Source organism: Haemaphysalis longicornis, unplaced genomic scaffold (assembly GCF_048455015.1).
Source record: "Haemaphysalis longicornis isolate Haplotype H1 unplaced genomic scaffold, Haemaphysalis longicornis Haplotype H1 scaffold_1, whole genome shotgun sequence".
NCBI lineage: Eukaryota > Metazoa > Arthropoda > Arachnida > Ixodida > Ixodidae > Haemaphysalis > Haemaphysalis longicornis.
In genome coordinates, this window is record NW_027526203.1 from 140301526 (window position 1) to 140314881 (window position 13356).

The 13356-nt window shown below is 42.9% G+C and overlaps 1 pseudogene across 1 annotated transcript; it reads left to right on the forward strand.

The window, feature by feature from the left end:
* The first annotated feature begins 1714 nt into the window (after positions 1-1714).
* Positions 1715-12581, forward strand: LOC144166188 (uncharacterized; annotated as a pseudogene). Its single transcript, XR_013321611.1, has 4 exons — positions 1715-2148; positions 5137-5411; positions 8361-8530; positions 12142-12581. The product of XR_013321611.1 is annotated as an uncharacterized LOC144166188 (transcript).
* Positions 12582-13356: the final 775 nt, after the last annotated feature.

Below are 13356 nucleotides of genomic sequence, written 5' to 3' on the forward strand. Positions count from 1 at the left end.
GCGTTAACAGTGGTGTCAGTATGATTCTATCGAGGCATTCTTTCGAATGAACCGAACTTGTGTTTTGTCCTCATGGCTCCTTTAAGATGCACACCGGTGTTTTCGGTACCGGCATCAATATACATTATAGGCGTAAGAGGCAGCGTCCGGCATCTAGCACAACCTTGTACGGATCAAGCAACACTGCTGTCCTCGGAAACGAGCAAACGCGATGGAGGAAAATGAGATTTGAAAAGGCAATCATTGAAATATTAAAGAAATGTACGACAGGCAGTACTTAAAAACAATTACGTTTATGTGGAAGGCCGTTACAATTGTTAGGCACGCCAAGCTGCCGAAAAACAAATATTTAACAGAGCCTTACGATTTTACTAGTAATGCTCACAGCCAGAGTGACGAACCGGCACAGGAACCTGCAGCCTGCTGCATTCTTTCTAAAGGAATTAACTCGACGGCAGATCAACAAGTTTTAAACAGAAATATTGCTCACTTGGAAACTGGGTGTATGGAGTGGAACATGGTAATTAATCGAAAAAAAAAATTGTCATTTCTGTATAACCAACAAAATAAACAAGTTCATGTCAACAATTATATAAAAGGGTCGCAGATTAGACAAGGGGAAAAATATAGACATTTGGGTGCAACAATTGCCTCGAGCCTCAACTGGAAAACCCATATAGTTAACACATGCTCCTCTGCACGAAAAAAATTAGGGTCTTAAAGCATCGATTAGCCAATACCCGAATTTCCTTAAAGCGTAAAGCCTACAAAACAATGGTGAGACTGTCTTTGGAGTACGCCTCCGTAGTATGGGACCCTCACTAAAAAAGCAATATACAAACGGTTGAAAAAATTTCAGCGGATGGCAGCGCATTTTATTCACAGTAGGTATAGACGTCGGGATCCCCTCGACGATGTCGCAGTTGGCTAATCTGGAACCTCTTGAGGATAGACGACGAGCTGCAGGACTTAACTTACTTCGTTTAATATATGTTTCTAAACTAGAAATAAAGCCGGATAATTACATAGTAAAAGATTCTTCCAGGCCTTCCCGTCACAAACACAGCTGCAGCATCAAGCCAATCTTCGCAAGAACTAATATTTACAAACACTCTTTTTCCGAAATCAATAACTGAGTGCCCCGAAACGCAACTCTACTTTCTGTTCCAACGTAACACGCACATTCTTTCCTGACTTTCACAATACTTTTTTCATTTAACGTGTTGTGGGCCTAAGAGTGTGCACATGGTGCATTGATTTCGGGCTGTGTTGCAGTGTGTGTGTTCTGCCCTGTGAAAACAGGGAAAATTTGATGGTGATTGATAGGTTTTTCTTACCTTTGATGTAACCTAGTAATAATTTTGTTGTAACTTGGTTGTACCTTTGTTTTACCTTTCAACGTGCTGTACCTTTCCTGCTTCGACCCGAAATGGTTCGCAGTATATGAAAAATAAAAAGACAGAACGAAAGAAATAGCTTTGCGGCAATGGCAGTCAACACATTCGACTTGTTTTCGCAATACTTTCGCTTAACAACTAAGAAATTATTCTGATGGGGTTTTCTTGGCGTTCAACAACATTGCTTGCACCCACTTAACCCCTGTGTAATATCATTCATTGAAATATCTTTTGGTATTCATCTGTTTCGACGTTTCTGATTTGCTCTCTCGATTTTCGCAGGTGGTGAATAGAGAAGTGACAGCTCAAGATTACCTCTGTAATTGTTCTGGAGTCCATGGCTACGGATAAAGAGGAGGCCAGGCATGGAAGCCATGCTAGCGAGGCAGTATTTGGGATTGCTTCTGCCATACTCAACATGACTGCAGATGCCTTCATAGAAGCGACCACATCTGCTTACGGAGGACAGGGCCGCTCGGGAAATTTCTCGTCGGCAAGGAGACAAAGCCGCAATACGGCCAGGCGTTCACAATTGTTGGTCGCCATTCACATCCTGGAACTACTCAACGCAGCCTACATGCCACTAGTTATCTGCTTCGGTCTCATAGGCAACGTCCTCTCTCTGCTGACGTTCCTCTTCACCCATCTAAGGAACCGGTCATCTAGCCTATACATGGAAGCCCTGGCTGCCTCGGACTCTGGTTTTCTTATTGTTCTGTCATTCGCCTGGCTCAGTGAACGAGGCATAAACGTGAGTAAAAAGATGTTCGTTTCTGCTTGCACTGGTCAAAATGGGAGGGAATGATGACATCTTTTTGGGCACTCGTGCCGTAAAACCTCTCGGCTGTCCCCGCTCTCTCCGGATATCCATTCCACCTTTTCCCTGCATTTTTCAACCAGCCTCCTGTGTTTTGTTGTGTTTACCTTTCCACTTTACGAGTTAGTGAGTGAGTTTTAGCAAACAGATGCACCTAGGCTGGCAGCGATTGCCGGCAATCGCTCCACCCTTCCTGTTCTTCACTCTTCAGCCCTTATCTATCTTCCATCCAAGTTGCCTATCTTTAACCGTTGTTTTACATAATCACCATTGCCCACTCTTCAATCCCATAATACTCTTCCACAGCCCACTTAAACACTTGAAAGTTCTCCGCATCCTCTTTTTTTGTTTCTCGGACTCCGCTATAGGTGTGTTGTAATAGGGGCACCAGTATGTAACTTGTTTTTCTGTGGTAACAAGCATTTCCCTATCCGATAAAGCGCGCGCGGGGAAACTATATCTCCGAAATAGTAGATAGCCTTCCTAAAGAGGCTGTAAAGATGTAGATTGATAAATACTTAGCTACTGCTAGACCAAAACTACTTGAGCAGTTCCCATAGCATCGTCATCCTACGTTTTAACATCGTCATTATGCCTACGTTTGACGTTGAATGCGTGTGCCCTAACATTTCCATGCCTTAGGGGGTTGATGTTGCAAATAAACGGGGTTCTTGGTGGTGAAGGCGGTATGCCCCATGCGGTGAAGAGTACGGGATAGGTCGAAGTTTGTTTTTAAAAAATTGTGACAGGTCGCTTCTGGTACAATACATTTGACCCTGCTGGCACGTCGTTACGTTCATTGGGAAAGTACACCTAGCGTTAAAGCGGAATTGAGTGCTAAAAACATGTCCTGTCCGGTGATAGGGAGTAGGAAAGACAACAGCGATGACAGGCGGTAGAGAAATTCACAAATCCTCTTTTGCAGTAGTGAGTTCAGTGTGCGTACCAAAACATACGGCTCTACCAATCCACTGGAAGGGATGCTCACACTGACATCATAAGAGAAAGCCTGTGCGCCCTATTTACTGATGCTCAGCTTCTAACAAGTATGATGCACTGAAATGCTCACCGAGTGTTGTATTTCTCGAATTTCTCAATATCTTGCGGTAAAGTTGGCTTGTTTGCATGTTTGATCGAACTGCCTGAAGATGTTTACCGCTGGTGTGTGATTGAACATCTTCCTGCCGATTTCAGCCGTGCCCTTTCATGCTCCAATATTAGGATGGCATGTTTTTCTGGACAGACGTTTTGAGGTTAACAGTGTGCTCTGTCCATCTTAAAATAAGCGGGATTCATTTAGACTCCCTGGGTGCACAAACAGCATTCCTTTAGAACACTCGCTCGTCGTTGTAGAATGTTTGCGGTCTATAGGAGAATTACACTGACAAATTTTGAATTACCGTGTATGGTGTCTGATTTATTGGGAACAATTGAAAATTGTTAAAGAAATGTCCCATTTGACACCAATAGACCCGTTATGCCAAATCCATTCATATAGCCACTGCAGTTTTATTAAATTTGCCATGAGCATAGGCAAATCAGAAATTTCTATCTGTGAGACACAAGGCAGTTCAGGCAGACTGAAAATGAAGCCCACGCTCATTATTCACTTTTCTCTTTATTTTAGAATAAATAGAAAAACAGAAGTATTTCCGAGAAAGTTCTGCGAATGCAAATGAGGCAACGAATAAATTTCGCAGAAATTCGTGCGGGCAACGTAGAGAAAACACGACGTATGAAGTAACGAGCGTAAAACGCAAATCACAGCGAAGTGGGAATACACTATTATTGAAAATCACTGGAAACCATGACATTCTGGTGAAATTGCCTTAAGCAGCACCAAAGGTACTTTGTGATGCCGAATAGGAGTTTATGGTATATGCGAGAATTAGTGCCCTCAATAGCCATGTAAGTTTCACTGACTGGTTTCTCTCCTCCCTTTATACGCAATTTATTCTATTTATTCATCAAACCTTAAAATTATTCGTTCAGACCCCTGAATAGTAGTTTTTACACACCCGACACACAGCGCATGAGGGGGCGCAAACGTCGGTGACATTTGCGCGTCCAAACATTGAGGGCTGCAGAAATTATGGCTGTTTTAAAGAAGATAGTCGTTCTTGGGCTAGTTGAACGAGAAAATTTTGGTCTGTCTGCCTGTCGGCGACGCGATTCAGCTAACAGGCCGAAGTGAAATATAGGCTGCACATTAGGTTTATATACCTACAGCCAAATCTCAACGTGTAATTCCGGTGGCAATGTTCGTACTTGTCAACATTGTGGAACGAGAACACAACATTACGCAAATATGAGGCAAAAAGTTATTGCATAAGGGATATTTGCAGCGTTCGTTTATAACAAATTCATGCATGCTTGATTCGAATGAAATACTGCATCTACTGCATAAACAAAATTAACTCCGTCGCCTGCTGTCGCCCGCGCCAGTATAGCTTATAGCGGCATTTTAAGAAATCAAACGGACACAGTTACGAAAGGTTCAACTATATAGTTTCTACGTTCCGCTAGGAACGCACATGGAGTAGGACAACGTGGTTATATAAACGTTGAAGTAGAGCGCCTCGATTCACGCGTGTCTCCGCCGTACGGCGGCGCTGGCATCGAGACACTACGCCTGGAGCAGTGGAAAGCGGTAAACTTAAATTAACCTGAGCAAACCCCTAGCGTGTTTATCTTGGGAGGAGCGTAACGGGAGAGGATGAGCATGAGAGGGGAGCGGGAAAGCGAAGAAAGGCATTTACTTTGGAAATGTTGACGAAAGACTCGTCTTTTGTCGACATTTGCCCCCAAAGGAGCAGATACGCGGCCAATTTGTTTGAATCACGACTTGACATAAACCAAGTATATCTTATGTACCGAGTATACTTCATCGCATTGCTTCTCTTACGTTCATCTTCCTTACAGGTCTACCAGCAGGGGCTATGCCAGCTGCTGGTCTTTCTCTCGTCGGCCTTCAGTTGTTGGTCTGTGTGGCTGACAGTAAGCTTCACTGCCGAGCGCTTCGTAGCCGTCCGCTACCCCCTCTGGAAGCTGCAGACCAGCTCGACAAACGTCCGTCGGCGGATGGTCATAGCTGCTACAGCGTTGATGAGTGCCGTCTTCAATGCGCACCTTCTCGTTTTTGTGGGTGTAAACGATGGAGAGTTCCCCGAGTGCAATCTTCATGCCGAGTACGAAAAGTAAGCACTGTTCACGCTGGAGTGGGTATTTGCATTTTTCCGTAGAATATAAACGCATAAATTTTCTTTTTATTTGTGAAGTCGCTGGGCTAACATTTTTTTATTGCTGAACAAACTACAGCTGTTTGTAAGGTCATATTTTTATTTGAAGACGAGACAAACAATTTCACTGATACGGAGGACGTTTGCCTGAAACGGACGGTGCTGTAATATATCCAAAAGTAGACCACAATTGGAGAATTTATGAAAAGACTGATTGGGCTGCAAATACAAATCGCAGGACTACCAATTGTTGGCAACCAAACCTACGTGTTTTAAAATACAACATCCGGCGTTAAAAAGCCAGTAAATGGTTAAAATGTAAGAAGCCTTGCGAAGTGAAGTACAAAAGTATCTAGGTTAGCATTGGCCTGGTGCTTTTGTCAGGTATAAGATATGTTCAGTTCATTAGAGCTGTAAGTGCCAAAGCCCCATCGCCACTGAGCAAGTCTCTGATGAGAAGATCCTGAAATTCCATTATCGTCTTTTGCGTGAACCCCACTTGTAAGCGAAAAACAACTGATTGCACCATTGGACTAAGCGTGCCTTGGAGATTCCCAAAGCACATATTATGTGCGAAAACCTTATTCTTCTGATTAGAGATTGGACACGTCCCTGTAAACGTTTTTTACAGCCGCTGAAAACATCTGTACCCGAAAAAGTTTGATATCTTTAGAATGCCGCGAGATAATGATAATTCTCAAGAAAACATCTAAGCACACACGTTTTACATATGTCCGCTTATTTTTTTTTTAACAATCAGTCATATTGAGCTTATCGGTCAGGGTAACATTGAAGTGGCTGAAGTCGCTAGGGCTAACTGCTTCGAAGGGCGGCTATACTGTTTGACAGGCCTGTTCACATAATACGAGTTTAGATAAAAGAGATCCCGCTGGAAGTTTAAACTGTTTCTACCACAAAATCTGCAAATTTTGTTTTTAGTTTTTATATTGGCAAAATTTAGATCCAAAACATATCGATGTATACCTACAATGCGGTCTTTGTAAAATTCTAAATTTACGCCCAACGCTACATTGGACCCTCCGGTGTTTCTAAGCGCGCTAGTAAGAAAGTTGTTTCACAATATTTCGTGGGTATTAGTTGTTAGGAAAAAAGTTTGGGTATATTTCGGGCGTTATATACAATCATAATTTTGGGAAAACACACATTGGCCCAGTTTAGTTTCCGAAAGGGAATTTTTAACACATAGAATCCTTGTATGCTACTGCGCCATAACAGTAGTGATCTGTTACCTCTCGAGAGTGAGAAATTACTGCTCAGCGTTGATGCCTCACTTAGTTACTCAAGTTGTAGGTTTCAACGTTTTCTTTTACATGTACATTGATATTCTATTGCTTGCTGAATCATTATAACACACGCAAAACATTGTATCTAACACGGTGAGTTCAACATGCAGCTAAAAGAGAAGTTTTGAAAAGACTGAGGAAGCAAAATTTCGAAAGGGTGGCTGCCTTAAACACACCTACATTTATTTACTCCTTCAATGTGCATCGAAAATACACTGGCATGAGAATACTACGCCCTATAATTTCTTGTCGTCAGAAATATTGTCGCTGCATAGGTGTAGCAGTGCAAAACATCAAGCATCGCAAAAAATAGTGTGATAAATTAAATAGGCTAATATTAAACATTTGCAATGGCAACTTTCAAAAACATCAATGAGGTCTCCCGAGGTATGGCGGCTTAGTCGAGCACCACGCGAAGGTGAAGGCGAGACATCCATATTGAAGCAGTTGCGTATTGGACAGCCACAACCCTCAGAAACATAGTGAAATTCAGTGCGGAAAGATATATGTTTATTGAGCATGGCAGTTAAACATTCTCTAGCACCTACTTGACCAGGGAAACGAAAACCCCGCATGGTGAGTATATAATAATTAGGGGTAAGCACTTGACCAGGAAGAGGCATAGTAATAACTGGAGTGCGAGCTTGGTAATTAGAATTTTAATAATTCGAACTTAGTGTTTTAAAGCGTTAATTAGAACGCTAGAGGCCTTCGTCGTGTATAAATCTAACAACATGCCACTATCCCGGAAGCTTGGCGCCTGGCGCACGGCCAGCCCCCAAGGCAACAGAGGTCGCCTCGCCACCGGAAGCAACAGAGAAACTGAGGGAGAAGTTTAATCGGCTAAAATCAATTTATTATGCCCATAGCGGACTTTCGGAAGGAGTTTTTGTGAGACTACGTCTATATGGACACGAGTTCAGGGTGTGGGGGTGTTGACAGATGGCATTTATGAGGTCAAGAGCGTATTGCCTGCCATTGCTACTGACTACGATGAGAGGTCGGACGAAGCATCGGTGCTGCCATCGGTCGGAAGAAATGACACGATTGAATGCCGTCCGTGTCTTTCTCAGGGTTCGAGAACAAGAGAACGTGGACTTCCGCTACATACCCTCTTTAGGGAAAAAAAGTGCTATATTTCGCCTTCGAGCTTAACAAGAAGTGTTACATCACGTCTAATTCAAGCATCAAATTACTGACAGGGTGTAATACTTCTAAATCGCATTGTTCAGCATTCGTGTTTCATATTCGTTAGTTCAAACTTTTATTAATTCGAACTATGGTGGCACATGTTAGTGTTTGCATTATCGACCTTTAACTGTAATTGAACCTAATAAGCAGAATATACCCAAAATGAGGAAAAAAATGTTCTCGAGGGAGGCACGGCTGGCTATTAGCAACAAGAAAAGCTCCTATCCGGGAATACATAAAGAATGTGTGATGGCCATAATTACAGAGCAGATCATGGTGGCGGGCTTTTGATGAGGAAACTGTGAATGTTACTGCATCGGTAGTGATGACTTTAAAAACTGTTAGCAACACCAAGCGTCGCTCTTACATCTTTGCCGAACGTAATCCTTTCTTTCTGTTTTTTTCCTTACAGAGTTTTCTACTACCTGAACATTCTTGATACTGTCCTGACGTTCATTGTGCCCTTCGCGCTCATCGCAGCCATGAACTTTATGATTGGAAGATCGATCTACTGGTTTAACACCCGTTACAAGTTGCAGCGTCGCGCATCCAGCCACAGCAGAGATTATAAGAAATCCTTCGGTAAGAAACGTTACAAGGGATATCCCATCTAGGGCTATCCAAAGCAGAACATTATATTCTGTCTACTTGTCACCTACACCACCGAATTGTTAGTAGAGGTCCTTCTCAGTACTGCGATTGAGACTCAGTGAGAATTACAAGGTAAGTGACAAGATATGTTAGTGGGAGCGTAGAGGGAAAACGGAGGGGTAGATGGCGGCAATAAGAGAACTGTAGAAAAGAAATACCGAAGAAGGTAAAAAGTGAATAAGGGGAGAAGACAGGGTTTGGCGGCCTCAGTAAATGGGGGTAAAGTTGAGGGCGGTGAGGCTGAAGGGGGGTTTATGAAGGAGCGATAACAGCAGGAGAGAACAAAGTGAAATTGATGTAACGGATGGAGTTACATACGGGGATGGAGAAGTAGTCGTAGCAGAAGGAAAATAGTAGGAAGAGTTGAATAAAGCTTGAAAAGAGGAAAGCGAAAGCCAAAAAGCGGGAACAAGTGGCCAATAGTGCAGGTGTCAGGGAAACAATACAACGACGTTTCGACTGCAGCAGCTGCCCCAAATGCAAATCTTGAAAGTGTGAGTGTACCGGATAGTCAGCAATCCATGAGTTTCACATCGATAAAACGGACCAGGGACAACAAGACGAGGGGCAGTGCAACAAGAAGAGCGCTTGTTTGTAGTTCTTCTTTCTGTCCCTTGTCAGTTTTCGCGCGGCGAAGCGGATACAAACCTTGCCCACAATATTGGGGAGATAAAAACAAGGAAAAGAATCGAGTAGTATAGCAGCTGGAGGAAAAGTTAGGAAAGTGATGTAGAGGACGGGTGTGATCTAAATGACCAGCACATGACAAAATAAAGAGATTGGAACAACGAAAAAATGGTGATGGAGTAGGAATTACAAAGGGAAAACCGGGAAAGATGGCACAAAATATGAGAAAGAGAGACCATCAGATAGAATGAGAGAAGAGAGGGGGTCGAAGAAAGTGAGAACAGTACCGCAGGAAGTAAGGACAGGGAGCGGAAGGCAATCTAAAGTTCAAAAAGAACATGAGAACTTGTTGGAGAGAAATAAGAAAATAGTGAGTAGGATCGAGGCAGGAAGCAGAAATAGTGGTGGTGAAGGAGATTAAAGGAGTATAAGGTTGTAAGTGGGAGCAGTCAAGCAACAAAGGAATGAAAAGAAGGAAGAAGGAGAGTGAGAGGGAATGCGAAAAAGCATAAAAAGGAGGTATTTGGTGAGGAGCGAGGAAGAGGGGTAAAGCACAATGAGGAAAGAAAGATTAGGACGCTAAGCAGAAAAAGTGGATCAGAGTGAGAAAAGATTGGGGAGAGAAAATTTACAAGATAGATGAATTTGTGCAAAAAACGGAAATAGGACGGGAATGTGATTAGGAGGAGAGAAAGTGGGGAGCATGCAAGTGAGAAAAGTTTTTATTTTGGTTGGAGAATAAGAGACAGTGATGGAGAGGAGGAGAATAGAAAATGACACAAAACGTACAATTTATGAACAGTGGACACTAGAAGGGAAAGGGACAAACGTACAGGGAATAGGATGATGTAAATGTGACCAGAAGAGCGTGACCATTAGGAGCACATGATAGCAGGTATCCTACCATGACCCAGCGGCACGAAACGTGTTTAACAATAGTCATTTTTTGCAGCGAAGCAGGCAGATCCCTGGCCATTTTTTTCGAAGTTACTAAGTCCATAAAAGCATCTGCGCTGAAGGTGTGAAAGAAGAAATAGATTTCTACTTTATTATACAATAAAATCTTCTTTAAGCCGCCTTTATTGGGCGGATTTTCTAAGGTCTTTAAAAAGTAAACAGCCATTTCAATTCGAAGAAGAAGAAGAAACACATTTATTCGAAAACTCCAGGGAGACTACCATCGTGACCTGCTCCTCGTGTAACGCGCCAACAAGGCCCACAATGCAGCACATGCTGTGGGAGTGCTCGGGGCTCGCGGCGGAGAGAAGAGCCCATCTTCCGCCGTACATCAAGGCCCTCCAGGAGTGGGCATCGCCTCCTCTGGGCCGGGCTCACCCAAGAGAGACTGTTATGTCCCTGTGGTCTTTCGCTTGTACCACGGGGATACGCAAGAGATTGTAGACGCTCTCACCTTCTTTACCGCCTTCCCCATCCCTGACTAGACAATGAGTGTCCCCTTCCAAATAAAGAATAATAATAATAATAATAATAATTTAGGAGCAGAGTTAGTGGACGATGGTGGCCGCCGTTTTGGCGGCGACCGCGGCCACCCGGGCGACCAGTGAAGCTTGTTAGCCGTATGTAATCTGCTGTACTTGCACTAAATTGTTATTTCGGGAAGCAAGCCGCCTTCTGTCCGAGTACGAGATGCCCGAAGCAAGCCATCTCCGGTCCGACTGTGAGATTTCCTCGGTACAGGTCGGCCGCTATTAGGGCTATTAGGAGGGAGAATGCTTGTTTTAGCGATGAAGCCGCGGTAGAGTTTGCTCCTAATAATTATTCCTCGTTAACGATGGCTGTTAAGTTAAGTTTGATTTTCGCTGATGTATTTATATTTATTGACGTGACATATATTTCTTTTCTTGTCGTTTTATTTTTTCGTGTCCTAATAAACAGATAAGAAACAGGGCGTGCACTTTCGAAGGGTAGTTATAAACGTGTTTAGCTTTTGGCAACGTCGTACTTGAACGACGCAAAAAAAAAAAACAAATTTTAAAGTAACATTCTTCTACAAACATTTTTATATTAATTTTAAAGATCTAAAAATTTCATTTCTATTTCTCATCAGTCAGAATTTCGTCCTAACACAGCGGAAATGCTTCTTTCCAGGAAATATTCGGTGTAGTGTGAAATAGTAAATAAATTATTGTTACGCAAAATATCTTTGCGAAACCGGTGCTTTTTGCTGTGGATTTAGAAGGTTTTTTCAGTGCGCTGCCCAAAAGACCCAATTGTACGCACATGCATTTTAGATTTTTACTAGCCATGAGATTAACTAAAAATATATCAGTCTACGTTGACCTAAAAACTTTTGCACGAACAGCTCATCTTATGTAAGTGCCAAAAGTATTATTTTGTCAAACATCACGCAATAACGTGGGGCATACCTAATAAATGGGGCGCAGTATTTGGCCGTTTTCACTGTTTTTTGCTACAGCTATACAGCTCCTTGGTGACAAAAATTTACTTATTTCCTGCAGAGTAATGATAATTTAAGTGTCTATAAGCATGGTGTCATCTTTTATAGCATTACCAGGTAGGCATATGCCATTTCATTTCGCTGCAAGCACACCTTAGGCTATGGATGAATTTTGAATAGTATTTATTTAACGCAGATGCCCTTGAAATTCTTCTGGACTCTCGGCAATTTACTCAACTAGACCAAGATTATTCCCAAAGTAGTCTACTAATTTTAATGCAGGTTAACGAGAAAAGGTCTTAGGGCAACGCATAATTAGGTAATGCCAATATTAGCCTCAGTGGTGTAGTTTAATATTTATGCGAATTCGGAAGCCTCCAAATTTATATTGGCATTACGTACAACAATATTTAGGCTGACAATAGAAATGCCTATAATAAAATAGGTTTGCACATTAGAGGCGGGACACTGAAAATTGTAATCGTTTTACTTTCAGCTACGGCATCTCCGAAGAACCAGAATACAACAGTGGTTGCCGTAGATGGGACGACAACAACGACGAGTGGCGGCGGAAACCGACATGCCACTCAGATAAGCGTAACTCGAATGCTGCTCCTAGTCTCCACAATGTTCATGCTGCTCAACATACCAAGCTACGTGATGCGGATCTACGTGTTTGTTGTCTCGTTCAGACACTCGGAGGCTGATGTGGAGGTCAACTCGCTGCCGTTCGTGCTTCAGCGCTATTTCATGCTCCTGTACTACACAAACTTTGCCATCAACTTCGTCCTGTACAATGCCAGTTCCAAAACGTTCCGAATGGCGCTCTGCGACTACGTCCATAAACGCTGGATAGCCCTGCGTGAGTCCATTTGTACAATCCGGTCAAGCGTAGGCCGGTCATCTTCGAGCCAGAACTAAGACGTCATTATGTGAGGCCATGAAGCCTTGTCGTTGGCGAACTTCCAAGACGTGCTTGTACATTCACCGGGGAATGAAAATTGCACATTGAAGAGGATACTTAGCGCGGCAACGCCGAGGTGTACATATCGTTCGAGGGCTGTTTTATAATAAAACGTTCTACAGATGGTGTTTAGAGCTTCACAAATGTCATGTTTTGCAAGTTCGGCCCTCGTTCAGTAAATATTGCTAGTACACTTGGAGACAATGGACATTCCAGTTGTGCCATCTGCAACCGCTTTGAGGCGTGGTGTGACAAAAGGTGTGCCTGTATTCAGCACCTGAAATTTTATTAAAGCGAAACCCTACTTAGTGGGATCAATGACGTTATGTTTAAAAAACATGCGATTCCCCATAAACCGGTCGGTCGACGAAAAGATCTAATATGATCTCCGGATACGCGGCCCGTACGTGAAACCGGCCTTGCATTATGTCGAAACGGTTACTCAAAATCGCGAAAATGGAATGGTTATACATAAGATAGCTCCCGCATCGATCATAAAGACAGAGGACAGTGGTATGCGTTTGTCTCGTAAACGATGCATTGGTATACACTCAAATGGTTCGTAGATGCGTTTATGTAGCGCCCAAAAAATCGTTGCATGGGTTCGTCCTTAGTTTTCGGTTTCGGTCCCTGAAAGTTTGACGATACACTGGACGCGCCTTAAGCGAAAGCTGGACGAACTCTTAGCTTTCGCGGTTCTCTCGATTTTGTTTAGGAAGGGATGGTGCATTTGTTTTTTGCCTTCTT